This window comes from Trachinotus anak, unplaced genomic scaffold (assembly GCF_046630095.1).
Source record: "Trachinotus anak isolate AG129_WGS33_773 ecotype Australia unplaced genomic scaffold, CSIRO_AGI_Tana_v1 ptg000001l, whole genome shotgun sequence".
In the NCBI taxonomy this organism is placed as follows: Eukaryota; Metazoa; Chordata; class Actinopteri; order Carangiformes; family Carangidae; genus Trachinotus; species Trachinotus anak.
Genome location: NW_027273852.1, coordinates 15,211,535 through 15,237,611, shown reverse-complemented (window position 1 = coordinate 15,237,611; position 26,077 = coordinate 15,211,535). Strand labels below are relative to the sequence as shown.

Below are 26,077 nucleotides of genomic sequence, written 5' to 3'. Positions count from 1 at the left end.
GCCATTGTGTAGTACCTCTGTAGCCTTGCCTGGTGTTTTTGTAACTTCATACGTCTCAATTTAGCTGTTCTTTTACCCACGTTGATGAAAAAGTTTTTTGTTCTAATCTTGACATCTTCCCACCATTCTCCCACCGAATTAAATAAAGGTTTAAGAGAGAGCCAGTGGTTGAGTTTTACCTTAAAGTTGCTAACCACCTTTGCGTCCTGCAATAAAGATGTATTCAGTTTCCACAAACCTCTGCCTTTCATAGTATTTCCCTTCAACAAAAGAGAACATCCAACTTTGGCATGGTCGGAGAAGAACACTGGGGTAGTTGCTGCTTCGGCTACCTGCAACCCCCTAGATACCAGCAGAAAGTCTATTCTTGAATGGGTTCTGCCGTTGGACCATGTGTACCCAGGGAGACAGGGATTTTTGACACGATATGTGTCTGTCAGTCTGAAGTCTTTTATCATATTTTTTAAGACTTCCGTACTAGAGTCTAACTTCACTATAGAGGTAGTTCGCTTGTCTCTTTTGTCCAGCAAGCAGTTGAAGTCACCTCCCAAAACAACTTCATTACTGCACAACAAAAGGGGCTGTACTGCTTTTAATGCCTCTAACCTTTCTTGAAGGTCAACTGGGAGATACACGTTAATTACTCTTATGTTAATATGATGCCATGTGACATCCACACACAGAATTCTCCCGTCTATTACCCGTTGAACCCTCTGAATGTTGAAATTTTGACCTCTAAATAATACTGCAACCCCTGAAGATCTATTTTTATTATCACCCGACCATACTGATTGGCCATGGCTCCATCTGTCCTCAAAGACCCTGTAACTCTGCTTATAGGATAAATTACATTCTTGAAGCAGGAAGATGTCGTTACCTTCAGAATGCAAAAAATTGAAAGCTGACATACATTTAACAGGGTCGTTTAATCCTCTTGTATTGAGGGATGCTATGGAGAGAATCACCATTAAAGGGTAGTTTAAAAGGGGTCAGCGGATCAATTCAGTCATATGTGGAACATTAGTTTTTTTTTTCTTTGTTTCTTTTCTTTTTCTTAGGTTTAGCAGCTTTATCTTTTTGAGGCATGTCTTTAATCTGTGTAGCAGAGGAAAAGGCAACAACATCATCATGCTCTAAAAAAGGGTTTGCTATAGGGGAGGAACCAGGCCAATTAGACTGGAGGTAACCAGAGGAAGGTAAGGGGGAAGCTTCACCTGAAGTGGGTGACTCATTGGGGCGTTTTCTAGATGGAGAACCCACCACATCTGGTCCCTGGAAGGTGTCAGTGAGCTCAAGCAAGGAAGCTGATGAAGGTTGAGAGACTTCACTTGCTTGTTTGATAAAGGTTTGAAGACTGGGGTCTGATGCTGATGCCATGTTGTTTCCATATATCAATGGCGGTTGTTGGCTACTCCCTGCTTGGCAGGTAGATGGGTTGGATAGCAAGTGGGTGGCGATACTCGGGACTGAGGTTGAGGAAAAAAACCCTCCCAAGAGATGATCTGTCGCTAGTTCTTCCTTACCAGGAACCAGATGGAGAGGGATGCCAGCTAAAATATTATCCAGGAGGCTCCCTGTTTCCTGGAGTGTCATCGATGTCATCTTCCTCCCGAAGTGCTGCCTCGGGAGAGGGTCCGCTCCACACAGGGCTGGTACCGGTGCCGAAGGAGGAGCAGAAAGAGGGGCAGACATCTCCTCATCCTCTTCGGAACACTCTGCACTCCAGTCCCGGACCGACTCCCCATCCTGCACCCCCCCTTCCAAGTCCAATTCAGACTCCTCCCTTGGTTGCTGAATTGTTCTGAGCAAAGGCTGCTGTACAGGGTTTATATTTGGAATGAGCATTTGATTATTGTCTGGTTCTTCACCCGTATGTTCCTGGCTTGGGGGGGGCATTGTTCGGACTGTGGGTAATTTCACCCGATTGGAATAGGCTTGTGGACAGTCTCTGAAGCGATGATTGGCTGAGGAGCAAAGGTTACATTTAACTGGCATATGGCATTGTGCTGTTATATGGTCAGATGATTTACAGTTCTTGCAGATGATCTTTGTACATGCTGCAGCCAGGTGTCCTAGGCTGCCACATTTCCTGCATTCCTTGGGCTGACCAGGGTAGAAGACAGACCCTCTGAAGGCTCCTAACTGGATGGTACTTGGAAGATGTTGCAAGATACCATCCTGCCTTAACAGACACACTTGAAATCGTCGGGCTCCTGTCTTAATTCCATCAATGTCCATTACTTCAGTGGCATGAATCACTTCACAATACCTTGCCATCCAAGTCCAGACATCTTGATTTCTTACTTTCTCTGACAAAATAACAACATGTACTGTTTTTAAGTCTCTCTCTGCCAAGGGCGTCATGGCAATCTTACTAAAAACCGCTGATGACTTTTTCTTATTACCAAAACTGTCCAGGCAACTTTCAAGATGTTGCATCGTGGTAAATATCACTTCGAAAACCTTCTTCCCAGGATAAGCAAAGATATACTCCAGCTGATTGGTAGAACAACCAAGCTCTTTTTGCAGTATCTGTCGACTAAACTGCAAACGATCCATCTGTAGTTCCTCCAGAAGTTGAAAACGGAGAGCTTTCCTTCGGGTTGACTGAGAGTGTGCTGAAGCCATGCTGACTACCTGCACAACTTGGAAACCTGCTTGAAGCAGGGATCCTCCACCTGACTGTATTGCGTCCCATACACCGCTCGACCACAATACAAGCACAATCACTTACTGGAAAGGGGTGAACCACCTTCTTGATCATGGTATCTCCCCTGCCAGGTAAGTATGAGTTGGAAGTGTCAGAGACAGGGGGCTCATTCCCAGGCACGGCGCCCTGGGTGACGGTGCTTAAAACGCATAATCCCAGAGTTCAGTGCCTTTAGCGTCAACTCAACTTTGACGCTGCACAAGTTGCAGGAAAAGTTGCAGACACTGCTGCAGTGTGGTATGTGGTACACATTTGTTTTGTTCCCTCGCTCACTTGTTCTGGCAAAACAAAGTAAGTAAACACTGCTGCAGTGTGGTATGCGGTAAGATTGCATGTAAAGCTACTCGGCAAGCTGAAAAAGCCACGCAGCGCGCTGTTTTGTCCGTGGGACAGCAGCGACCGCACCAAAGCCCAACACCGATGCCAATAGCAATAGGAGAATGTCTAGCGCACGCTTTTCCCAGAAAGACAGCACGAAATCACAGAGTAGAGCATGCAGTTTTTCCATTATCTCAAAAGGCCACGCCCACTTCCATCATCAGTATCACGGGGGAGCGTCTTCAGTGAACGCACAGCTTCACAGCGTACGGGAAACGCTGCCACGTTCTGGACAAACTGCAAAAGTAACCTCCGAGCTCAAAGTCAAGACAATCCCACGTCACCTTCAGCTGGAAACCAGCACAACGCGCAGCATGTGGCCATCTTGAAAGGCTGTGGTTTTCCTTCAACATAATAATCAGGGGAGAGCGCGAACGCAGTCCCCCACTACCAGAAATTATGCAGTCGAGATTCCCACATTTGGGGAATTCGCAGGGGTCAGCACAACCGGAGTGCAATGGCTGAGCCTCGCCCTGGGTGAACCACCTTCTTGATCATGGTATCTCCCCTGCCAGGTAAGTATGAGTTGGAAGTGTCAGAGACAGGGGGCTCATTCCCAGGCACGGCGCCCTGGGTGACGGTGCTTAAAACGCATAATCCCAGAGTTCAGTGCCTTTAGCGTCAACTCAACTTTGACGCTGCACAAGTTGCAGGAAAAGTTGCAGACACTGCTGCAGTGTGGTATGTGGTACACATTTGTTTTGTTCCCTCGCTCACTTGTTCTGGCAAAACAAAGTAAGTAAAATCTGCTGCAGTGTGGTATGCGGTAAGATTGCATGTAAAGCTACTCGGCAAGCTGAAAAAGCCACGCAGCGCGCTGTTTTGTCCGTGGGACAGCAGCGACCGCACCAAAGCCCGACACCGATGCCAATAGCAATAGGAGAATGTCTAGCGCACGCTTTTCCCAGAAAGACAGCACGAAATCACAGAGTAGAGCACGCAGTTTTTCCATTATCTCAAAAGGCCACGCCCACTTCCATCATCAGTATCACGGGGGAGCGTCTTCAGTGAACGCACAGCTTCACAGCGTACGGGAAACGCTGCCACGTTCTGGACAAACTGCAAAAGTAACCTCCGAGCTCAAAGTCAAGACAATCCCACGTCACCTTCAGCTGGAAACCAGCACAACGCGCAGCATGTGGCCATCTTGAAAGGCTGTGGTTTTCCTTCAACATAATAATCAGGGGAGAGCGCGAACGCAGTCCCCCACTACCAGAAATTATGCAGTCGAGATTCCCACATTTGGGGAATTCGCAGGGGTCAGCACAACCGGAGTGCAATGGCTGAGCCTCGCCCTGGGTGAACCACCTTCTTGATCATGGTATCTCCCCTGCCAGGTAAGTATGAGTTGGAAGTGTCAGAGACAGGGGGCTCATTCCCAGGCACGGCGCCCTGGGTGACGGTGCTTAAAACGCATAATCCCAGAGTTCAGTGCCTTTAGCGTCAACTCAACTTTGACGCTGCACAAGTTGCAGGAAAAGTTGCAGACACTGCTGCAGTGTGGTATGTGGTACACATTTGTTTTGTTCCCTCGCTCACTTGTTCTGGCAAAACAAAGTAAGTAAACACTGCTGCAGTGTGGTATGCGGTAAGATTGCATGTAAAGCTACTCGGCAAGCTGAAAAAGCCACGCAGCGCGCTGTTTTGTCCGTGGGACAGCAGCGACCGCACCAAAGCCCGACACCGATGCCAATAGCAATAGGAGAATGTCTAGCGCACGCTTTTCCCAGAAAGACAGCACGAAATCACAGAGTAGAGCACGCAGTTTTTCCATCATCTCAAAAGGCCACGCCCACTTCCATCATCAGTATCACGGGGGAGCGTCTTCAGTGAACGCACAGCTTCACAGCGTACGGGAAACGCTGCCACGTTCTGGACAAACTGCAAAAGTAACCTCCGAGCTCAAAGTCAAGACAATCCCACGTCACCTTCAGCTGGAAACCAGCACAACGCGCAGCATGTGGCCATCTTGAAAGGCTGTGGTTTTCCTTCAACATAATAATCAGGGGAGAGCGCGAACGCAGTCCCCCACTACCAGAAATTATGCAGTCGAGATTCCCACATTTGGGGAATTCGCAGGGGTCAGCACAACCGGAGTGCAATGGCTGAGCCTCGCCCTGGGTGAACCACCTTCTTGATCATGGTATCTCCCCTGCCAGGTAAGTATGAGTTGGAAGTGTCAGAGACAGGGGGCTCATTCCCAGGCACGGCGCCCTGGGTGACGGTGCTTAAAACGCATAATCCCAGAGTTCAGTGCCTTTAGCGTCAACTCAACTTTGACGCTGCACAAGTTGCAGGAAAAGTTGCAGACACTGCTGCAGTGTGGTATGTGGTACACATTTGTTTTGTTCCCTCGCTCACTTGTTCTGGCAAAACAAAGTAAGTAAACACTGCTGCAGTGTGGTATGCGGTAAGATTGCATGTAAAGCTACTCGGCAAGCTGAAAAAGCCACGCAGCGCGCTGTTTTGTCCGTGGGACAGCAGCGACCGCACCAAAGCCCGACACCGATGCCAATAGCAATAGGAGAATGTCTAGCGCACGCTTTTCCCAGAAAGACAGCACGAAATCACAGAGTAGAGCACGCAGTTTTTCCATCATCTCAAAAGGCCACGCCCACTTCCATCATCAGTATCACGGGGGAGCGTCTTCAGTGAACGCACAGCTTCACAGCGTACGGGAAACGCTGCCACGTTCTGGACAAACTGCAAAAGTAACCTCCGAGCTCAAAGTCAAGACCATCCCACGTCACCTTCAGCTGGAAACCAGCACAACGCGCAGCATGTGGCCATCTTGAAAGGCTGTGGTTTTCCTTCAACATAATAATCAGGGGAGAGCGCGAACGCAGTCCCCCACTACCAGGAATTATGCAGTCGAGATTCCCACATTTGGGGAATTCGCAGGGGTCAGCACAACCGGAGTGCAATGGCTGAGTCTCGCCCTGGGTGAACCACCTTCTTGATCATGGTATCTCCCCTGCCAGGTAAGTATGAGTTGGAAGTGTCAGAGACAGGGGGCTCATTCCCAGGCACGGCGCCCTGGGTGACGGTGCTTAAAACGCATAATCCCAGAGTTCAGTGCCTTTAGCGTCAACTCAACTTTGACGCTGCACAAGTTGCAGGAAAAGTTGCAGACACTGCTGCAGTGTGGTATGTGGTACACATTTGTTTTGTTCCCTCGCTCACTTGTTCTGGCAAAACAAAGTAAGTAAACACTGCTGCAGTGTGGTATGCGGTAAGATTGCATGTAAAGCTACTCGGCAAGCTGAAAAAGCCACGCAGCGTGCTGTTTTGTCCGTGGGACAGCAGCGACCGCACCAAAGCCCGACACCGATGCCAATAGCAATAGGAGAATGTCTAGCGCACGCTTTTCCCAGAAAGACAGCACGAAATCACAGAGTAGAGCACGCAGTTTTTCCATTATCTCAAAAGGCCACGCCCACTTCCATCATCAGTATCACGGGGGAGCGTCTTCAGTGAACGCACAGCTTCACAGCGTACGGGAAACGCTGCCACGTTCTGGACAAACTGCAAAAGTAACCTCCGAGCTCAAAGTCAAGACAATCCCACGTCACCTTCAGCTGGAAACCAGCACAACGCGCAGCATGTGGCCATCTTGAAAGGCTGTGGTTTTCCTTCAACATAATAATCAGGGGAGAGCGCGAAAGCAGTCCCCCACTACCAGAAATTATGCAGTCGAGATTCCCACATTTGGGGAATTCGCAGGGGTCAGCACAACCGGAGTGCAATGGCTGAGCCTCGCCCTGGGTGAACCACCTTCTTGATCATGGTATCTCCCCCGCCAGGTAAGTATGAGTTGGAAGTGTCAGAGACAGGGGGCTCATTCCCAGGCACGGCGCCCTGGGTGACGGTGCTTAAAACGCATAATCCCAGAGTTCAGTGCCTTTAGCGTCAACTCAACTTTGACGCTGCACAAGTTGCAGGAAAAGTTGCAGACACTGCTGCAGTGTGGTATGTGGTACACATTTGTTTTGTTCCCTCGCTCACTTGTTCTGGCAAAACAAAGTAAGTAAACACTGCTGCAGTGTGGTATGCGGTAAGATTGCATGTAAAGCTACTCGGCAAGCTGAAAAAGCCACGCAGCGCGCTGTTTTGTCCGTGGGACAGCAGCGACCGCACCAAAGCCCAACACCGATGCCAATAGCAATAGGAGAATGTCTAGCGCACGCTTTTCCCAGAAAGACAGCACGAAATCACAGAGTAGAGCATGCAGTTTTTCCATCATCTCAAAAGGCCACGCCCACTTCCATCATCAGTATCACGGGGGAGCGTCTTCAGTGAACGCACAGCTTCACAGCGTACGGGAAACGCTGCCACGTTCTGGACAAACTGCAAAAGTAACCTCCGAGCTCAAAGTCAAGACAATCCCACGTCACCTTCAGCTGGAAACCAGCACAACGCGCAGCATGTGGCCATCTTGAAAGGCTGTGGTTTTCCTTCAACATAATAATCAGGGGAGAGCGCGAACGCAGTCCCCCACTACCAGAAATTATGCAGTCGAGATTCCCACATTTGGGGAATTCGCAGGGGTCAGCACAACCGGAGTGCAATGGCTGAGCCTCGCCCTGGGTGAACCACCTTCTTGATCATGGTATCTCCCCTGCCAGGTAAGTATGAGTTGGAAGTGTCAGAGACAGGGGGCTCATTCCCAGGCACGGCGCCCTGGGTGACGGTGCTTAAAACGCATAATCCCAGAGTTCAGTGCCTTTAGCGTCAACTCAACTTTGACGCTGCACAAGTTGCAGGAAAAGTTGCAGACACTGCTGCAGTGTGGTATGTGGTACACATTTGTTTTGTTCCCTCGCTCACTTGTTCTGGCAAAACAAAGTAAGTAAACACTGCTGCAGTGTGGTATGCGGTAAGATTGCATGTAAAGCTACTCGGCAAGCTGAAAAAGCCACGCAGCGCGCTGTTTTGTCCGTGGGACAGCAGTGACCGCACCAAAGCCCGACACCGATGCCAATAGCAATAGGAGAATGTCTAGCGCACGCTTTTCCCAGAAAGACAGCACGAAATCACAGAGTAGAGCACGCAGTTTTTCCATCATCTCAAAAGGCCACGCCCACTTCCATCATCAGTATCACGGGGGAGCGTCTTCAGTGAACGCACAGCTTCACAGCGTACGGGAAACGCTGCCACGTTCTGGACAAACTGCAAAAGTAACCTCCGAGCTCAAAGTCAAGACAATCCCACGTCACCTTCAGCTGGAAACCAGCACAACGCGCAGCATGTGGCCATCTTGAAAGGCTGTGGTTTTCCTTCAACATAATAATCAGGGGAGAGCGCGAACGCAGTCCCCCACTACCAGAAATTATGCAGTCGAGATTCCCACATTTGGGGAATTCGCAGGGGTCAGCACAACCGGAGTGCAATGGCTGAGCCTCGCCCTGGGTGAACCACCTTCTTGATCATGGTATCTCCCCTGCCAGGTAAGTATGAGTTGGAAGTGTCAGAGACAGGGGGCTCATTCCCAGGCACGGCGCCCTGGGTGACGGTGCTTAAAACGCATAATCCCAGAGTTCAGTGCCTTTAGCGTCAACTCAACTTTGACGCTGCACAAGTTGCAGGAAAAGTTGCAGACACTGCTGCAGTGTGGTATGTGGTACACATTTGTTTTGTTCCCTCGCTCACTTGTTCTGGCAAAACAAAGTAAGTAAACACTGCTGCAGTGTGGTATGCGGTAAGATTGCATGTAAAGCTACTCGGCAAGCTGAAAAAGCCACGCAGCGCGCTGTTTTGTCCGTGGGACAGCAGCGACCGCACCAAAGCCCGACACCGATGCCAATAGCAATAGGAGAATGTCTAGCGCACGCTTTTCCCAGAAAGACAGCACGAAATCACAGAGTAGAGCATGCAGTTTTTCCATTATCTCAAAAGGCCACGCCCACTTCCATCATCAGTATCACGGGGGAGCGTCTTCAGTGAACGCACAGCTTCACAGCGTACGGGAAACGCTGCCACGTTCTGGACAAACTGCAAAAGTAACCTCCGAGCTCAAAGTCAAGACAATCCCACGTCACCTTCAGCTGGAAACCAGCACAACGCGCAGCATGTGGCCATCTTGAAAGGCTGTGGTTTTCCTTCAACATAATAATCAGGGGAGAGCGCGAACGCAGTCCCCCACTACCAGAAATTATGCAGTCGAGATTCCCACATTTGGGGAATTCGCAGGGGTCAGCACAACCGGAGTGCAATGGCTGAGCCTCGCCCTGGGTGAACCACCTTCTCGATCATGGTATCTCCCCTGCCAGGTAAGTATGAGTTGGAAGTGTCAGAGACAGGGGGCTCATTCCCAGGCACGGCGCCCTGGGTGACGGTGCTTAAAACGCATAATCCCAGAGTTCAGTGCCTTTAGCGTCAACTCAACTTTGACGCTGCACAAGTTGCAGGAAAAGTTGCAGACACTGCTGCAGTGTGGTATGTGGTACACATTTGTTTTGTTCCCTCGCTCACTTGTTCTGGCAAAACAAAGTAAGTAAACACTGCTGCAGTGTGGTATGCGGTAAGATTGCATGTAAAGCTACTCGGCAAGCTGAAAAAGCCACGCAGCGCGCTGTTTTGTCCGTGGGACAGCAGCGACCGCACCAAAGCCCGACACCGATGCCAATAGCAATAGGAGAATGTCTAGCGCACGCTTTTCCCAGAAAGACAGCACGAAATCACAGAGTAGAGCACGCAGTTTTTCCATCATCTCAAAAGGCCACGCCCACTTCCATCATCAGTATCACGGGGGAGCGTCTTCAGTGAACGCACAGCTTCACAGCGTACGGGAAACGCTGCCACGTTCTGGACAAACTGCAAAAGTAACCTCCGAGCTCAAAGTCAAGACAATCCCACGTCACCTTCAGCTGGAAACCAGCACAACGCGCAGCATGTGGCCATCTTGAAAGGCTGTGGTTTTCCTTCAACATAATAATCAGGGGAGAGCGCGAACGCAGTCCCCCACTACCAGAAATTATGCAGTCGAGATTCCCACATTTGGGGAATTCGCAGGGGTCAGCACAACCGGAGTGCAATGGCTGAGCCTCGCCCTGGGTGAACCACCTTCTTGATCATGGTATCTCCCCTGCCAGGTAAGTATGAGTTGGAAGTGTCAGAGACAGGGGGCTCATTCCCAGGCACGGCGCCCTGGGTGACGGTGCTTAAAACGCATAATCCCAGAGTTCAGTGCCTTTAGCGTCAACTCAACTTTGACGCTGCACAAGTTGCAGGAAAAGTTGCAGACACTGCTGCAGTGTGGTATGTGGTACACATTTGTTTTGTTCCCTCGCTCACTTGTTCTGGCAAAACAAAGTAAGTAAACACTGCTGCAGTGTGGTATGCGGTAAGATTGCATGTAAAGCTACTCGGCAAGCTGAAAAAGCCACGCAGCGCGCTGTTTTGTCCGTGGGACAGCAGCGACCGCACCAAAGCCCGACACCGATGCCAATAGCAATAGGAGAATGTCTAGCGCACGCTTTTCCCAGAAAGACAGCACGAAATCACAGAGTAGAGCACGCAGTTTTTCCATCATCTCAAAAGGCCACGCCCACTTCCATCATCAGTATCACGGGGGAGCGTCTTCAGTGAACGCACAGCTTCACAGCGTACGGGAAACGCTGCCACGTTCTGGACAAACTGCAAAAGTAACCTCCGAGCTCAAAGTCAAGACCATCCCACGTCACCTTCAGCTGGAAACCAGCACAACGCGCAGCATGTGGCCATCTTGAAAGGCTGTGGTTTTCCTTCAACATAATAATCAGGGGAGAGCGCGAACGCAGTCCCCCACTACCAGGAATTATGCAGTCGAGATTCCCACATTTGGGGAATTCGCAGGGGTCAGCACAACCGGAGTGCAATGGCTGAGTCTCGCCCTGGGTGAACCACCTTCTTGATCATGGTATCTCCCCTGCCAGGTAAGTATGAGTTGGAAGTGTCAGAGACAGGGGGCTCATTCCCAGGCACGGCGCCCTGGGTGACGGTGCTTAAAACGCATAATCCCAGAGTTCAGTGCCTTTAGCGTCAACTCAACTTTGACGCTGCACAAGTTGCAGGAAAAGTTGCAGACACTGCTGCAGTGTGGTATGTGGTACACATTTGTTTTGTTCCCTCGCTCACTTGTTCTGGCAAAACAAAGTAAGTAAACACTGCTGCAGTGTGGTATGCGGTAAGATTGCATGTAAAGCTACTCGGCAAGCTGAAAAAGCCACGCAGCGCGCTGTTTTGTCCGTGGGACAGCAGCGACCGCACCAAAGCCCGACACCGATGCCAATAGCAATAGGAGAATGTCTAGCGCACGCTTTTCCCAGAAAGACAGCACGAAATCACAGAGTAGAGCACGCAGTTTTTCCATTATCTCAAAAGGCCACGCCCACTTCCATCATCAGTATCACGGGGGAGCGTCTTCAGTGAACGCACAGCTTCACAGCGTACGGGAAACGCTGCCACGTTCTGGACAAACTGCAAAAGTAACCTCCGAGCTCAAAGTCAAGACAATCCCACGTCACCTTCAGCTGGAAACCAGCACAACGCGCAGCATGTGGCCATCTTGAAAGGCTGTGGTTTTCCTTCAACATAATAATCAGGGGAGAGCGCGAACGCAGTCCCCCACTACCAGAAATTATGCAGTCGAGATTCCCACATTTGGGGAATTCGCAGGGGTCAGCACAACCGGAGTGCAATGGCTGAGCCTCGCCCTGGGTGAACCACCTTCTTGATCATGGTATCTCCCCTGCCAGGTAAGTATGAGTTGGAAGTGTCAGAGACAGGGGGCTCATTCCCAGGCACGGCGCCCTGGGTGACGGTGCTTAAAACGCATAATCCCAGAGTTCAGTGCCTTTAGCGTCAACTCAACTTTGACGCTGCACAAGTTGCAGGAAAAGTTGCAAACACTGCTGCAGTGTGGTATGTGGTACACATTTGTTTTGTTCCCTCGCTCACTTGTTCTGGCAAAACAAATTAAGTAAACACTGCTGCAGTGTGGTATGCGGTAAGATTGCATGTAAAGCTACTCGGCAAGCTGAAAAAGCCACGCAGCGCGCTGTTTTGTCCGTGGGACAGCAGCGACCGCACCAAAGCCCGACACCGATGCCAATAGCAATAGGAGAATGTCTAGCGCACGCTTTTCCCAGAAAGACAGCACGAAATCACAGAGTAGAGCACGCAGTTTTTCCATTATCTCAAAAGGCCACGCCCACTTCCATCATCAGTATCACGGGGGAGCGTCTTCAGTGAACGCACAGCTTCACAGCGTACGGGAAACGCTGCCACGTTCTGGACAAACTGCAAAAGTAACCTCCGAGCTCAAAGTCAAGACAATCCCACGTCACCTTCAGCTGGAAACCAGCACAACGCGCAGCATGTGGCCATCTTGAAAGGCTGTGGTTTTCCTTCAACATAATAATCAGGGGAGAGCGCGAACGCAGTCCCCCACTACCAGAAATTATGCAGTCGAGATTCCCACATTTGGGGAATTCGCAGGGGTCAGCACAACCGGAGTGCAATGGCTGAGCCTCGCCCTGGGTGAACCACTTTTTTTTCACTTTTTATAAATCTTTATTTTTCAGTCAAACAAGGGGTAAACAGTCATTATGTGTCTCTTTACACAAAACATCCAAATTCAATATCACTTACAATCAACAAGGATCACAATTACACTTCACTCAAAACATATTACATTCAACATAACATCCAATTAGTTAATCCACACCAACACTTTCTTAAAAACCTTCCATCAAATTAATTGGACTTTTTTCCATTTTCCACTTCATTTTAATTTCTTGGTCGCTGTATTTACCTCTATCCCTAAGTATGTAATCCTTAACCCTCGTAATTCCAGCCTTTACCACTTTGTCAGGCGAAATACAAAACATTTTAAAGGCAACCAGGTTTCTACATTTCCAAATTCCCTCTTTGACACAGTTGATTACTGCCCACCATCTTTCATTCCCATTGTTATTTTCTCCAAGGTTCCCGTGTATCACATCACTTTCTTTAGGTGCTCTAAAAAGGTCAGACAACCAAGGTTTAACAATTTCCCACACAGACTTTGAGATGGAACATGTCCAAAACCGGTGAGCCACATCTTCATCTTGAATGCAGTCTCTTATTGGACATTTAGCATTGCGTGTGCAACGCCTTCTTTTCAAAAAGGCTCTTGTAGGGACACAACCTTGGACTATCTTCCATGCCAAGTCTTTATGTTCATTGAACAAAAAAGGAGAGTTTACATTCTTCCACACTCGAATGCATTGGTTTTCAGTCAAAATTCCTACCGGCACAAGACTATAGGTCCGCGGTGACAGACTTCTCTCTACCTCAGATCTATTAATTTTAACCATGGACTTATCACATTTAATTTTTTTGAATAGGGTTAGTGCAGTCTTATATACAGCAGGTCTACTTTCAGCATGTGGCAGGCAAAACGAGACCCTCTTGCCTATCCCTCTGAGCATAGTATAACCCACCCAGAACTTAGCAAAATGGAACCAAAGACTAGCATTACTCTCACTGAGAACTGCATTCACAATTGGTGTTAAAAACAGGGCATCCAGTTTGACTCTCACCTCAGGCACAGCTTTTCCCCCTTTAGCTAGAGGTTTATACATGATGTCTCTTTTTACATATTCCTGCTGCGAGCCCCAAATAAATTGAAACATGATACGTTTGAAGGTATTGAGAAATGTTTTGGGTGCTGGCAGTGTGGCTGCCAGAAAGTTCAAGGAGGCCAAAACCTCAGCCTTAATGACTAGTACCTTTCCAGTGAACGTCAAGTCTCTCTCTTCCCATTGCAACAATTTCCCTTTTATAGCTGAGAGTCTTAATTCCCAGTTTTTGTTTTCCATACCTTTCCCAATTTCAACTCCCAATATTTTTATCCTTTCTCTTTTTTCCACCAAACCCATGTCATATTTTGTTCCTTGCCAATTAAGGTAGAGAACTTCACTCTTGGTCCTATTCAATCTGGCTCTGGATGCAAGAGAAAATGACTCACACCACTGGAGTGCTTTAAAAAAAGAATTATTGCTGGAACAAAGGATAGTCAAATCATCCATGTATAAAGACATTTTGGCCTCCTTTCCACTACTGCCAGGCACAGGGAGGCCCCGAATATCGGTGTCCTGCCTAATCGCACAGGCCAAGGGCTCCATGGCTAAGACAAATAGGCTAACCGATAATGGGCAACCTTGTCTAACCCCTGAATGAATCTTAATAGGTTCAGTGAAGTGGCCATTTATATTGACCCTACTAAAGCAATCAGTATACAATAAATTAATCCATGCCTTCAACTGTGGGCCAAAACCAAACCTCAACAATACTTCCTTTAGATACTCATGGCTTATTCTATCAAAAGCCTTTTCTAAATCTAAACCAGCAATACATAAAGGAATCTTGCGGTCTATGGCATATAAGTAAGAGTCTCTAATTAGGGCAAGGCTATCACACATAGAGCGCCCTGGAACCACACAGGTCTGCTCTACTCCAACCAGCTCCTTTATCACCTCTTGAATACGTAGAAAAAGTGCTTTAGCCAAAATCTTACGGTCCACACCAAGTAAAGTAAGAGGGCGCCAGTTCTTAATATCTTTTTTATCTCCTTTTTTAAATAGGAGGGAAATGATGCCCTCCTTTAGGGATGGTGGTAATGACCCCAAGGCAAGGCTCTCATTATACATCTCCAAGAGGGGGGCCTTTAACTCTGTCCAAAAGGTGGTATAAAATTCTTTTGGCAACCCATCGGCTCCTGGAGCCTTGCTGTTTTGCATACTTTCAACCGCTTTAGTAAGTTCAATCAAAGATAACGCACTGTCAAGTTTTCCTCCACAATCATCAACATTATTTTCCAGTTTGGACAAGAGATTTCCTAATGCTACCTGATCCAAGTCCTCCCTTCTGTAAAGATCTAAATAAAATGAGTGTACACAGGTAAGAATCTCCTGTATTTCATTTTTGTCATTCCCCTCTTTATCCTTTAATACTTCTATAAAGTTCTTAGGCTTGGCTAACTTTCTAAAAAAATATCTTGAGCATTTTTCATTATTCTCCATATGGTGGACTCTGCTACGTATTAGTAGCCCATGACTGGCTTCTGCCGAGAGACATAACATCTCTCTCTTCAGTTTTGCTATATCCTCGGCTACATTGAAACCGGCGTGAGCCATTGTGTAGTACCTCTGTAGCCTTGCCTGGTGTTTTTGTAACTTCATACGTCTCAATTTAGCTGTTCTTTTACCCACGTTGATGAAAAAGTTTTTTGTTCTAATCTTGACATCTTCCCACCATTCTCCCACCGAATTAAATAAAGGTTTAAGAGAGAGCCAGTGGTTGAGTTTTACCTTAAAGTTGCTAACCACCTTTGCGTCCTGCAATAAAGATGTATTCAGTTTCCACAAACCTCTGCCTTTCATAGTATTTCCCTTCAACAAAAGAGAACATCCAACTTTGGCATGGTCGGAGAAGAACACTGGGGTAGTTGCTGCTTCGGCTACCTGCAACCCCCTAGATACCAGCAGAAAGTCTATTCTTGAATGGGTTCTGCCGTTGGACCATGTGTACCCAGGGAGACAGGGATTTTTGACACGATATGTGTCTGTCAGTCTGAAGTCTTTTATCATATTTTTTAAGACTTCCGTACTAGAGTCTAACTTCACTATAGAGGTAGTTCGCTTGTCTCTTTTGTCCAGCAAGCAGTTGAAGTCACCTCCCAAAACAACTTCATTACTGCACAACAAAAGGGGCTGTACTGCTTTTAATGCCTCTAACCTTTCTTGAAGGTCAACTGGGAGATACACGTTAATTACTCTTATGTTAATATGATGCCATGTGACATCCACACACAGAATTCTCCCGTCTATTACCCGTTGAACCCTCTGAATGTTGAAATTTTGACCTCTAAATAATACTGCAACCCCTGAAGATCTATTTTTATTATCACCCGACCATACTGATTGGCCATGGCTCCATCTGTCCTCAAAGACCCTGTAACTCTGCTTATAGGATAAATTACATTCTTGAAGCAGGAAGATGTCGTTACCTTCAGAATGCAAAAAATTGAAAGCTGACATACATTTAACAGGGTCGTTTAATCCTCTTGTATTGAGGGATGCTATGGAGAGAATCACCATTAAAGGGTAGTTTAAAAGGGGTCAGCGGATCAATTCAGTCATATGTGGAACATTAGTTTTTTTTTTCTTTGTTTCTTTTCTTTTTCTTAGGTTTAGCAGCTTTATCTTTTTGAGGCATGTCTTTAATCTGTGTAGCAGAGGAAAAGGCAACAACATCATCATGCTCTAAAAAAGGGTTTGCTATAGGGGAGGAACCAGGCCAATTAGACTGGAGGTAACCAGAGGAAGGTAAGGGGGAAGCTTCACCTGAAGTGGGTGACTCATTGGGGCGTTTTCTAGATGGAGAACCCACCACATCTGGTCCCTGGAAGGTGTCAGTGAGCTCAAGCAAGGAAGCTGATGAAGGTTGAGAGACTTCACTTGCTTGTTTGATAAAGGTTTGAAGACTGGGGTCTGATGCTGATGCCATGTTGTTTCCATATATCAATGGCGGTTGTTGGCTACTCCCTGCTTGGCAGGTAGATGGGTTGGATAGCAAGTGGGTGGCGATACTCGGGACTGAGGTTGAGGAAAAAAACCCTCCCAAGAGATGATCTGTCGCTAGTTCTTCCTTACCAGGAACCAGATGGAGAGGGATGCCAGCTAAAATATTATCCAGGAGGCTCCCTGTTTCCTGGAGTGTCATCGATGTCATCTTCCTCCCGAAGTGCTGCCTCGGGAGAGGGTCCGCTCCACACAGGGCTGGTACCGGTGCCGAAGGAGGAGCAGAAAGAGGGGCAGACATCTCCTCATCCTCTTCGGAACACTCTGCACTCCAGTCCCGGACCGACTCCCCATCCTGCACCCCCCCTTCCAAGTCCAATTCAGACTCCTCCCTTGGTTGCTGAATTGTTCTGAGCAAAGGCTGCTGTACAGGGTTTATATTTGGAATGAGCATTTGATTATTGTCTGGTTCTTCACCCGTATGTTCCTGGCTTGGGGGGGGCATTGTTCGGACTGTGGGTAATTTCACCCGATTGGAATAGGCTTGTGGACAGTCTCTGAAGCGATGATTGGCTGAGGAGCAAAGGTTACATTTAACTGGCATATGGCATTGTGCTGTTATATGGTCAGATGATTTACAGTTCTTGCAGATGATCTTTGTACATGCTGCAGCCAGGTGTCCTAGGCTGCCACATTTCCTGCATTCCTTGGGCTGACCAGGGTAGAAGACAGACCCTCTGAAGGCTCCTAACTGGATGGTACTTGGAAGATGTTGCAAGATACCATCCTGCCTTAACAGACACACTTGAAATCGTCGGGCTCCTGTCTTAATTCCATCAATGTCCATTACTTCAGTGGCATGAATCACTTCACAATACCTTGCCATCCAAGTCCAGACATCTTGATTTCTTACTTTCTCTGACAAAATAACAACATGTACTGTTTTTAAGTCTCTCTCTGCCAAGGGCGTCATGGCAATCTTACTAAAAACCGCTGATGACTTTTTCTTATTACCAAAACTGTCCAGGCAACTTTCAAGATGTTGCATCGTGGTAAATATCACTTCGAAAACCTTCTTCCCAGGATAAGCAAAGATATACTCCAGCTGATTGGTAGAACAACCAAGCTCTTTTTGCAGTATCTGTCGACTAAACTGCAAACGATCCATCTGTAGTTCCTCCAGAAGTTGAAAACGGAGAGCTTTCCTTCGGGTTGACTGAGAGTGTGCTGAAGCCATGCTGACTACCTGCACAACTTCGAAACCTGCTTGAAGCAGGGATCCTCCACCTGACTGTATTGCGTCCCATACACCGCTCGACCACAATACAAGCACAATCACTTACTGGAAAGGGGTGAACCACCTTCTTGATCATGGTATCTCCCCTGCCAGGTAAGTATGAGTTGGAAGTGTCAGAGACAGGGGGCTCATTCCCAGGCACGGCGCCCTGGGTGACGGTGCTTAAAACGCATAATCCCAGAGTTCAGTGCCTTTAGCGTCAACTCAACTTTGACGCTGCACAAGTTGCAGGAAAAGTTGCAAACACTGCTGCAGTGTGGTATGTGGTACACATTTGTTTTGTTCCCTCGCTCACTTGTTCTGGCAAAACAAAGTAAGTAAACACTGCTGCAGTGTGGTATGCGGTAAGATTGCATGTAAAGCTACTCGGCAAGCTGAAAAAGCCACGCAGCGCGCTGTTTTGTCCGTGGGACAGCAGCGACCGCACCAAAGCCCGACACCGATGCCAATAGCAATAGGAGAATGTCTAGCGCACGCTTTTCCCAGAAAGACAGCACGAAATCACAGAGTAGAGCACGCAGTTTTTCCATCATCTCAAAAGGCCACGCCCACTTCCATCATCAGTATCACGGGGGAGCGTCTTCAGTGAACGCACAGCTTCACAGCGTACGGGAAACGCTGCCACGTTCTGGACAAACTGCAAAAGTAACCTCCGAGCTCAAAGTCAAGACAATCCCACGTCACCTTCAGCTGGAAACCAGCACAACGCGCAGCATGTGGCCATCTTGAAAGGCTGTGGTTTTCCTTCAACATAATAATCAGGGGAGAGCGCGAACGCAGTCCCCCACTACCAGAAATTATGCAGTCGAGATTCCCACATTTGGGGAATTCGCAGGGGTCAGCACAACCGGAGTGCAATGGCTGAGCCTCGCCCTGGGTGAACCACCTTCTTGATCATGGTATCTCCCCTGCCAGGTAAGTATGAGTTGGAAGTGTCAGAGACAGGGGGCTCATTCCCAGGCACGGCGCCCTGGGTGACGGTGCTTAAAACGCATAATCCCAGAGTTCAGTGCCTTTAGCGTCAACTCAACTTTGACGCTGCACAAGTTGCAGGAAAAGTTGCAGACACTGCTGCAGTGTGGTATGTGGTACACATTTGTTTTGTTCCCTCGCTCACTTGTCCTGGCAAAACAAAGTAAGTAAACACTGCTGCAGTGTGGTATGCGGTAAGATTGCATGTAAAGCTACTCGGCAAGCTGAAAAAGCCACGCAGCGCGCTGTTTTGTCCGTGGGACAGCAGCGACCGCACCAAAGCCCGACACCGATGCCAATAGCAATAGGAGAATGTCTAGCGCACGCTTTTCCCAGAAAGACAGCACGAAATCACAGAGTAGAGCACGCAGTTTTTCCATCATCTCAAAAGGCCACGCCCACTTCCATCATCAGTATCACGGGGGAGCGTCTTCAGTGAACGCACAGCTTCACAGCATACGGGAAACGCTGCCACGTTCTGGACAAACTGCAAAAGTAACCTCCGAGCTCAAAGTCAAGACCATCCCACGTCACCTTCAGCTGGAAACCAGCACAACGCGCAGCATGTGGCCATCTTGAAAGGCTGTGGTTTTCCTTCAACATAATAATCAGGGGAGAGCGCGAACGCAGTCCCCCACTACCAGGAATTATGCAGTCGAGATTCCCACATTTGGGGAATTCGCAGGGGTCAGCACAACCGGAGTGCAATGGCTGAGCCTCGCCCTGGGTGAACCGCCTTCTTGATCATGGTATCTCCCCTGCCAGGTAAGTATGAGTTGGAAGTGTCAGAGACAGGGGGCTCATTCCCAGGCACGGCGCCCTGGGTGACGGTGCTTAAAACGCATAATCCCAGAGTTCAGTGCCTTTAGCGTCAACTCAACTTTGACGCTGCACAAGTTGCAGGAAAAGTTGCAGACACTGCTGCAGTGTGGTATGTGGTACACATTTGTTTTGTTCCCTCGCTCACTTGTTCTGGCAAAACAAAGTAAGTAAACACTGCTGCAGTGTGGTATGCGGTAAGATTGCATGTAAAGCTACTCGGCAAGCTGAAAAAGCCACGCAGCGCGCTGTTTTGTCCGTGGGACAGCAGCGACCGCACCAAAGCCCGACACCGATGCCAATAGCAATAGGAGAATGTCTAGCGCACGCTTTTCCCAGAAAGACAGCACGAAATCACAGAGTAGAGCACGCAGTTTTTCCATCATCTCAAAAGGCCACGCCCACTTCCATCATCAGTATCACGGGGGAGCGTCTTCAGTGAACGCACAGCTTCACAGCGTACGGGAAACGCTGCCACGTTCTGGACAAACTGCAAAAGTAACCTCCGAGCTCAAAGTCAAGACAATCCCACGTCACCTTCAGCTGGAAACCAGCACAACGCGCAGCATGTGGCCATCTTGAAAGGCTGTGGTTTTCCTTCAACATAATAATCAGGGGAGAGCGCGAACGCAGTCCCCCACTACCAGAAATTATGCAGTCGAGATTCCCACATTTGGGGAATTCGCAGGGGTCAGCACAACCGGAGTGCAATGGCTGAGCCTCGCCCTGGGTGAACCACTTTTTCACTTTTTATAAATCTTTATTTTTCAGTCAAACAAGGGGTAAACAGTCATTATGTGTCTCTTTACACAAAACATCCAAATTCAATATCACTTACAATCAACAAGGATCACAATTACACTTCACTCAAAACATATTACATTCAACATAACATCCAATTAGTTAATCCACACCAACACTTTCTTAAAAACCTTCCATCAAATTAATTGGACTTTTTTCCATTTTCCACTTCATTTTAATTTCTTGGTCGCTGTATTTACCTCTATCCCTAAGTATGTAATCCTTAACCCTCGTAATTCCAGCCTTTACCGCTTTGTCAGGCGAAATACAAAACATTTTAAAGGCAACCAGGTTTCTACATTTCCAAATTCCCTCTTTGACACAGTTGATTACTGCCCACCATCTTTCATTCCCATTGTTATTTTCTCCAAGGTTCCCGTGTATCACATCACTTTCTTTAGGTGCTCTAAAAAGGTCGGACAACCAAGGTTTAACAATTTCCCACACAGACTTTGAGATGGAACATGTCCAAAACCGGTGAGCCACATCTTCATCTTGAATGCAGTCTCTTATTGGACATTTAGCATTGCGTGTGCAACGCCTTCTTTTCAAAAAGGCTCTTGTAGGGACACAACCTTGGACTATCTTCCATGCCAAGTCTTTATGTTCATTGAACAAAAAAGGAGAGTTTACATTCTTCCACACTCGAATGCATTGGTTTTCAGTCAAAATTCCTACCGGCACAAGACTATAGGTCCGCGGTGACAGACTTCTCTCTACCTCAGATCTATTAATTTTAACCATGGACTTATCACATTTAATTTTTTTGAATAGGGTTAGTGCAGTCTTATATACAGCAGGTCTACTTTCAGCATGTGGCAGGCAAAACGAGACCCTCTTGCCTATCCCTCTGAGCATAGTATAACCCACCCAGAACTTAGCAAAATGGAACCAAAGACTAGCATTACTCTCACTGAGAACTGCATTCACAATTGGTGTTAAAAACAGGGCATCCAGTTTGACTCTCACCTCAGGCACAGCTTTTCCCCCTTTAGCTAGAGGTTTATACATGATGTCTCTTTTTACATATTCCTGCTGCGAGCCCCAAATAAATTGAAACATGATACGTTTGAAGGTATTGAGAAATGTTTTGGGTGCTGGCAGTGTGGCTGCCAGAAAGTTCAAGGAGGCCAAAACCTCAGCCTTAATGACTAGTACCTTTCCAGTGAACGTCAAGTCTCTCTCTTCCCATTGCAACAATTTCCCTTTTATAGCTGAGAGTCTTAATTCCCAGTTTTTGTTTTCCATACCTTTCCCAATTTCAACTCCCAATATTTTTATCCTTTCTCTTTTTTCCACCAAACCCATGTCATATTTTGTTCCTTGCCAATTAAGGTAGAGAACTTCACTCTTGGTCCCACACCACTGGAGTGCTTTAAAAAAAGAATTATTGCTGGAACAAAGGATAGTCAAATCATCCATGTATAAAGACATTTTGGCCTCCTTTCCACTACTGCCAGGCACAGGGAGGCCCCGAATATCGGTGTCCTGCCTAATCGCACAGGCCAAGGGCTCCATGGCTAAGACAAATAGGCTAACCGATAATGGGCAACCTTGTCTAACCCCTGAATGAATCTTAATAGGTTCAGTGAAGTGGCCATTTATATTGACCCTACTAAAGCAATCAGTATACAATAAATTATAATAAATTTCTGTTGCCATGGCGCCGCGGATGGCTGCCTCGGTGTTTTGGTGCGCATTTTTTTGCCTTATTTTCTTTATAAATCCAGTTTTCTGCTTTGGTTTCCGGAGCTCTTTCACCAGAGAAGAGCTCATTAATATCAGAGAAACAACTCCAGTGGATTTTTTTCCTACTTTTCTCGACTCATCTGTGGGATTATTGGACATTTTGGTCAGAGGTGCACTGACCGTTGCTCTCGCAGTGAAACGCCAGAGGAGAGAAAAACGTGCCGGTGCGCTTGCGCGTCTCCGCCGGCGCGCACTCCGCACACCTCTCCCAGGTATCTTTCTCTCCAACGTGCGTTCACTGCCCAACAAACTGGATGAACTTCAGCTACTGGTGCAGAAGAACAGAGACTTTTCCTCATCTGCCGTCCTGTGCTTCACGGAGACGTGGCTGTGTGGATCGATTCCGAACTCTGCGCTGGAGCTGGCCGGCTTCCAGCTCTTCAGAGCGGATCGCGACACAGAGCTGTCCGGCAAAACCAAAGGTGGAGGAATCTGCTTTTATGCAAACTGTGGCTGGTGCAAAGACGTGACAGTGATCCTGCAGCACTGTTCTCCTGACCTGGAGACTTTCATCATAAACTGCAGGCCCTTCTACTCCCCCCGTGAGTTCACCTCAATCATCCTGGTCGGTGTTTACATCCCACCACAGGCCAACGTGCAGGAGGCACAGCGGGCGCTCGCCGACCAGATACTGTGTGTGGAGCAGACCAACCCGGACTCCGTAGTTATTGTCCTTGGTGACTTTAACAAAGGGAACCTCAGTCATGAACTGCCCAAATACAGACAGTTTGTTAATTGCCCGACCAGAGAGGGGAACACTCTGGACCACTGTTACACCACAATCAGTGGTGCTTATCACGCCGTCCCCCGGGCTGCACTGGGCCACTCTGACCATGTCATGGTCCACCTGATTCCCACATACAGGCAGAAACTAAAACTGTGTAAACCTGTTGCGAGGACATCAAAGCAGTGGTGCAGTGAAGCCATAGAGGATCTGCGGGCATGTTTGGACTGCACTGACTGGGAGGTGTTCAGGACTGCTTCCAACAGTCTGGATGAGTTCACAGAGGCTGTGACGTCATACATCAGCTTCTGTGAGGACTGCTGTATCCCATCACGCACCAGGGTGAGTTATAACAATGACAAACCCTGGTTCACAGCTAAGCTCAGTCAGCTCAGGAGGCAAAAGGAGGAAGCTTTCAGGAGTGGGGACAGGGACAAGTTTAAAGAGTCCAAGTACAGGTTTAGCAAAGCGGTGAGAGAAGCTAAACGACTGTACTCTGAGAAACTTCAGCTCCAGTTCTCAGCCAATGACTCTGCTTCTGTCTGGAAAGGGCTCAGACAGATCACTAACTACAAACCTAAACCCCCCCACTCCATTAACGACTTCCGTCTGGCCAACGATCTGAATGAGTTCTACTGCCGCTTTGAAAGACAGTGGGACAAGCCTGACACTAACCTCCACATCAGAGCCACATCAGAACCCCCCTCCTCCTCCTCTACCAAAGGAACGTCTCTCTCTATCCTGGAGAGAGATGTCAACAGGCTTTTTAAGAAGCAGAACCCCCGCAAAGCAGCCGGTCCTGACTCTGTCTCTCCATCATCCCTGAAGCACTGTGCTGATCAGCTGTCTCCAGTGTTCACAGACATCTTCAACACCTCACTGGAGACCTGCCACGTGCCAGCCTGCTTCAAATCCTCCACCATCATCCCTGTCCCCAAAAAACCAAGGCCCACAGGACTAAATGACTACAGACCCATTGCCCTGACCTCTGTGGTCATGAAATCATTTGAGCGTCTTGTCCTGTCCCACCTCAAATCCATCACTGACCCACTCCTGGACCCCCTGCAGTTCGCCTACAGAGCCAACAGGTCCGTAGACGACGCCGTCAACATGGCTCTCCACTTCATCCTCCAGCACCTGGACTCCTCAGGGACCTATGCCAGGATCCTGTTTGTGGACTTCAGCTCTGCCTTCAACACCATCATCCCGGCTCTGCTGCAGGACAAGCTCTCCCAGCTGAGCGTGCCTGACTCCACCTGCAGGTGGATCACCGACTTCCTGTCTGACAGGAGGCAGCACGTGAAGCTAGGAAAGCACGTGTCTGACTCCCAGACCATCAGCACTGGATCCCCGCAAGGCTGCGTTCTTTCTCCTCTGCTCTTCTCCCTGTACACCAACACCTGCACCTCCAGCCATCAGTCTGTCAAGCTCCTGAAGTTTGCAGACGACACCACTCTCATTGGACTCATCTCTGATGGCGATGAGTCTGCCTACAGGTGGGAGACTGAGCGTCTGGTGACCTGGTGCAGGCAGAACAACCTAGAGCTAAACGCTCTGAAGACAGTGGAAATGATAGTGGACTTCAGGAAGAGCCCAGCCCCACCCACCCCCATCACCCTGTGTGACTCCCCCGTGGCTACCGTGGAGCATTTTCGCTTCTTGGGAACCACCATCACACAGGATCTCAAATGGGAGCTAAACATCAGCTCCCTCATCAAAAAAGCTCAGCAGAGGATGTATTTCCTGAGGCAATTGAAGAAGTTCAACCTGCCAAGGACTATGATGGTGAACTTCTACACCTCCATCATTGAGTCCATCCTCACCTCCTCCATCACCATCTGGTACGCTGCTGCCACTGAGAGGGACAATAACAGACTGCAGCGTATCATCCACTCTGCTGAGAAGGTGATTGGCTGCAATCTTCCGTCCCTCCAGGACCTGTACGCCTCAAGGACTCTGAGGCGTGCAGGGAAGATTGTAGCTGACTCCTCCCACCCTGGACACAAACTCTTTGAGACACTCCCCTCTGGCAGGAGGCTGTGGTCCTTCAGGACCAAAACCTCTCGCCACAAAAATAGCTTCTTCCCATCTGCTATTAGCCTCATCAACAAGGCTAGAGAGCCCCACTGTTGCTGATCAATTGCACCAATCACCAGAAAAAATTCCTTGTATGTGAAAACATACTTGGCAATAAAACTGATTCTGATTCTGATTCTGATTCTGATTCTGATTAATCCATGCCTTCAACTGTGGGCCAAAACCAAACCTCAACAATACTTCCTTTAGATACTCATGGCTTATTCTATCAAAAGCCTTTTCTAAATCTAAACCAGCAATACATAAAGGAATCTTGCGGTCTATGGCATATAAGTAAGAGTCTCTAATTAGGGCAAGGCTATCACACATAGAGCGCCCTGGAACCACACAGGTCTGCTCTACTCCAACCAGCTCCTTTATCACCTCTTGAATACGTAGAAAAAGTGCTTTAGCCAAAATCTTACGGTCCACACCAAGTAAAGTAAGAGGGCGCCAGTTCTTAATATCTTTATCTCCTTTTTTAAATAGGAGGGAAATGATGCCCTCCTTTAGGGATGGTGGTAATGACCCCAAGGCAAGGCTCTCATTATACATCTCCAAGAGGGGGGCCTTTAACTCTGTCCAAAAGGTGGTATAAAATTCTTTTGGCAACCCATCGGCTCCTGGAGCCTTGCTGTTTTGCATACTTTCAACCGCTTTAGTAAGTTCAATCAAAGATAACGCACTGTCAAGTTTTCCTCCACAATCATCAACATTATTTTCCAGTTTGGACAAGAGATTTCCTAATGCTACCTGATCCAAGTCCTCCCTTCTGTAAAGATCTAAATAAAATGAGTGTACACAGGTAAGAATCTCCTGTATTTCATTTTTGTCATTCCCCTCTTTATCCTTTAATACTTCTATAAAGTTCTTAGGCTTGGCTAACTTTCTAAAAAAATATCTTGAGCATTTTTCATTATTCTCCATATGGTGGACTCTGCTACGTATTAGTAGCCCATGACTGGCTTCTGCCGAGAGACATAACATCTCTCTCTTCAGTTTTGCTA

The 26,077-nt window shown here is 48.0% G+C and overlaps 13 non-coding genes and 2 pseudogenes across 13 annotated transcripts; all 15 read right to left on the bottom strand.

Moving 5' to 3' along the window:
- Positions 1-3,447: 3,447 nt before the first annotated feature.
- LOC139626181 (U1 spliceosomal RNA) lies at positions 3,448-3,611 on the bottom strand. The gene has a single exon (XR_011692138.1). It is a non-coding gene; the product is annotated as a U1 spliceosomal RNA (small nuclear RNA).
- A 658-nt stretch (positions 3,612-4,269) lies between these two features.
- LOC139626128 (U1 spliceosomal RNA) lies at positions 4,270-4,433 on the bottom strand. Its single transcript, XR_011692120.1, has one exon. It is a non-coding gene; the product is annotated as a U1 spliceosomal RNA (small nuclear RNA).
- A 658-nt stretch (positions 4,434-5,091) lies between these two features.
- LOC139626081 (U1 spliceosomal RNA) lies at positions 5,092-5,255 on the bottom strand. The gene has a single exon (XR_011692102.1). It is a non-coding gene; the product is annotated as a U1 spliceosomal RNA (small nuclear RNA).
- Positions 5,256-5,913: 658 nt separating this feature from the next.
- Positions 5,914-6,077, bottom strand: LOC139626680 (U1 spliceosomal RNA). The gene has a single exon (XR_011692378.1). It is a non-coding gene; the product is annotated as a U1 spliceosomal RNA (small nuclear RNA).
- Positions 6,078-6,735: 658 nt separating this feature from the next.
- LOC139626663 (U1 spliceosomal RNA) lies at positions 6,736-6,899 on the bottom strand. Its single transcript, XR_011692374.1, has one exon. It is a non-coding gene; the product is annotated as a U1 spliceosomal RNA (small nuclear RNA).
- Positions 6,900-7,557: 658 nt separating this feature from the next.
- On the bottom strand, positions 7,558-7,721 carry LOC139626030 (U1 spliceosomal RNA). Its single transcript, XR_011692083.1, has one exon. It is a non-coding gene; the product is annotated as a U1 spliceosomal RNA (small nuclear RNA).
- A 658-nt stretch (positions 7,722-8,379) lies between these two features.
- On the bottom strand, positions 8,380-8,543 carry LOC139625981 (U1 spliceosomal RNA). Its single transcript, XR_011692060.1, has one exon. It is a non-coding gene; the product is annotated as a U1 spliceosomal RNA (small nuclear RNA).
- Positions 8,544-9,201: 658 nt separating this feature from the next.
- On the bottom strand, positions 9,202-9,365 carry LOC139626509 (U1 spliceosomal RNA). The gene has a single exon (XR_011692322.1). It is a non-coding gene; the product is annotated as a U1 spliceosomal RNA (small nuclear RNA).
- Positions 9,366-10,023: 658 nt separating this feature from the next.
- On the bottom strand, positions 10,024-10,187 carry LOC139625924 (U1 spliceosomal RNA). Its single transcript, XR_011692045.1, has one exon. It is a non-coding gene; the product is annotated as a U1 spliceosomal RNA (small nuclear RNA).
- Positions 10,188-10,845: 658 nt separating this feature from the next.
- On the bottom strand, positions 10,846-11,009 carry LOC139626675 (U1 spliceosomal RNA). The gene has a single exon (XR_011692377.1). It is a non-coding gene; the product is annotated as a U1 spliceosomal RNA (small nuclear RNA).
- A 658-nt stretch (positions 11,010-11,667) lies between these two features.
- LOC139625862 (U1 spliceosomal RNA) lies at positions 11,668-11,831 on the bottom strand. Its single transcript, XR_011692023.1, has one exon. It is a non-coding gene; the product is annotated as a U1 spliceosomal RNA (small nuclear RNA).
- Positions 11,832-12,489: 658 nt separating this feature from the next.
- Positions 12,490-12,640, bottom strand: LOC139626772 (U1 spliceosomal RNA; annotated as a pseudogene).
- Positions 12,641-18,688: 6,048 nt separating this feature from the next.
- LOC139625747 (U1 spliceosomal RNA) lies at positions 18,689-18,852 on the bottom strand. Its single transcript, XR_011692005.1, has one exon. It is a non-coding gene; the product is annotated as a U1 spliceosomal RNA (small nuclear RNA).
- Positions 18,853-19,510: 658 nt separating this feature from the next.
- On the bottom strand, positions 19,511-19,674 carry LOC139626669 (U1 spliceosomal RNA). Its single transcript, XR_011692376.1, has one exon. It is a non-coding gene; the product is annotated as a U1 spliceosomal RNA (small nuclear RNA).
- Positions 19,675-20,332: 658 nt separating this feature from the next.
- Positions 20,333-20,470, bottom strand: LOC139626761 (U1 spliceosomal RNA; annotated as a pseudogene).
- Between the last annotated feature and the right edge of the window lie 5,607 nt (positions 20,471-26,077).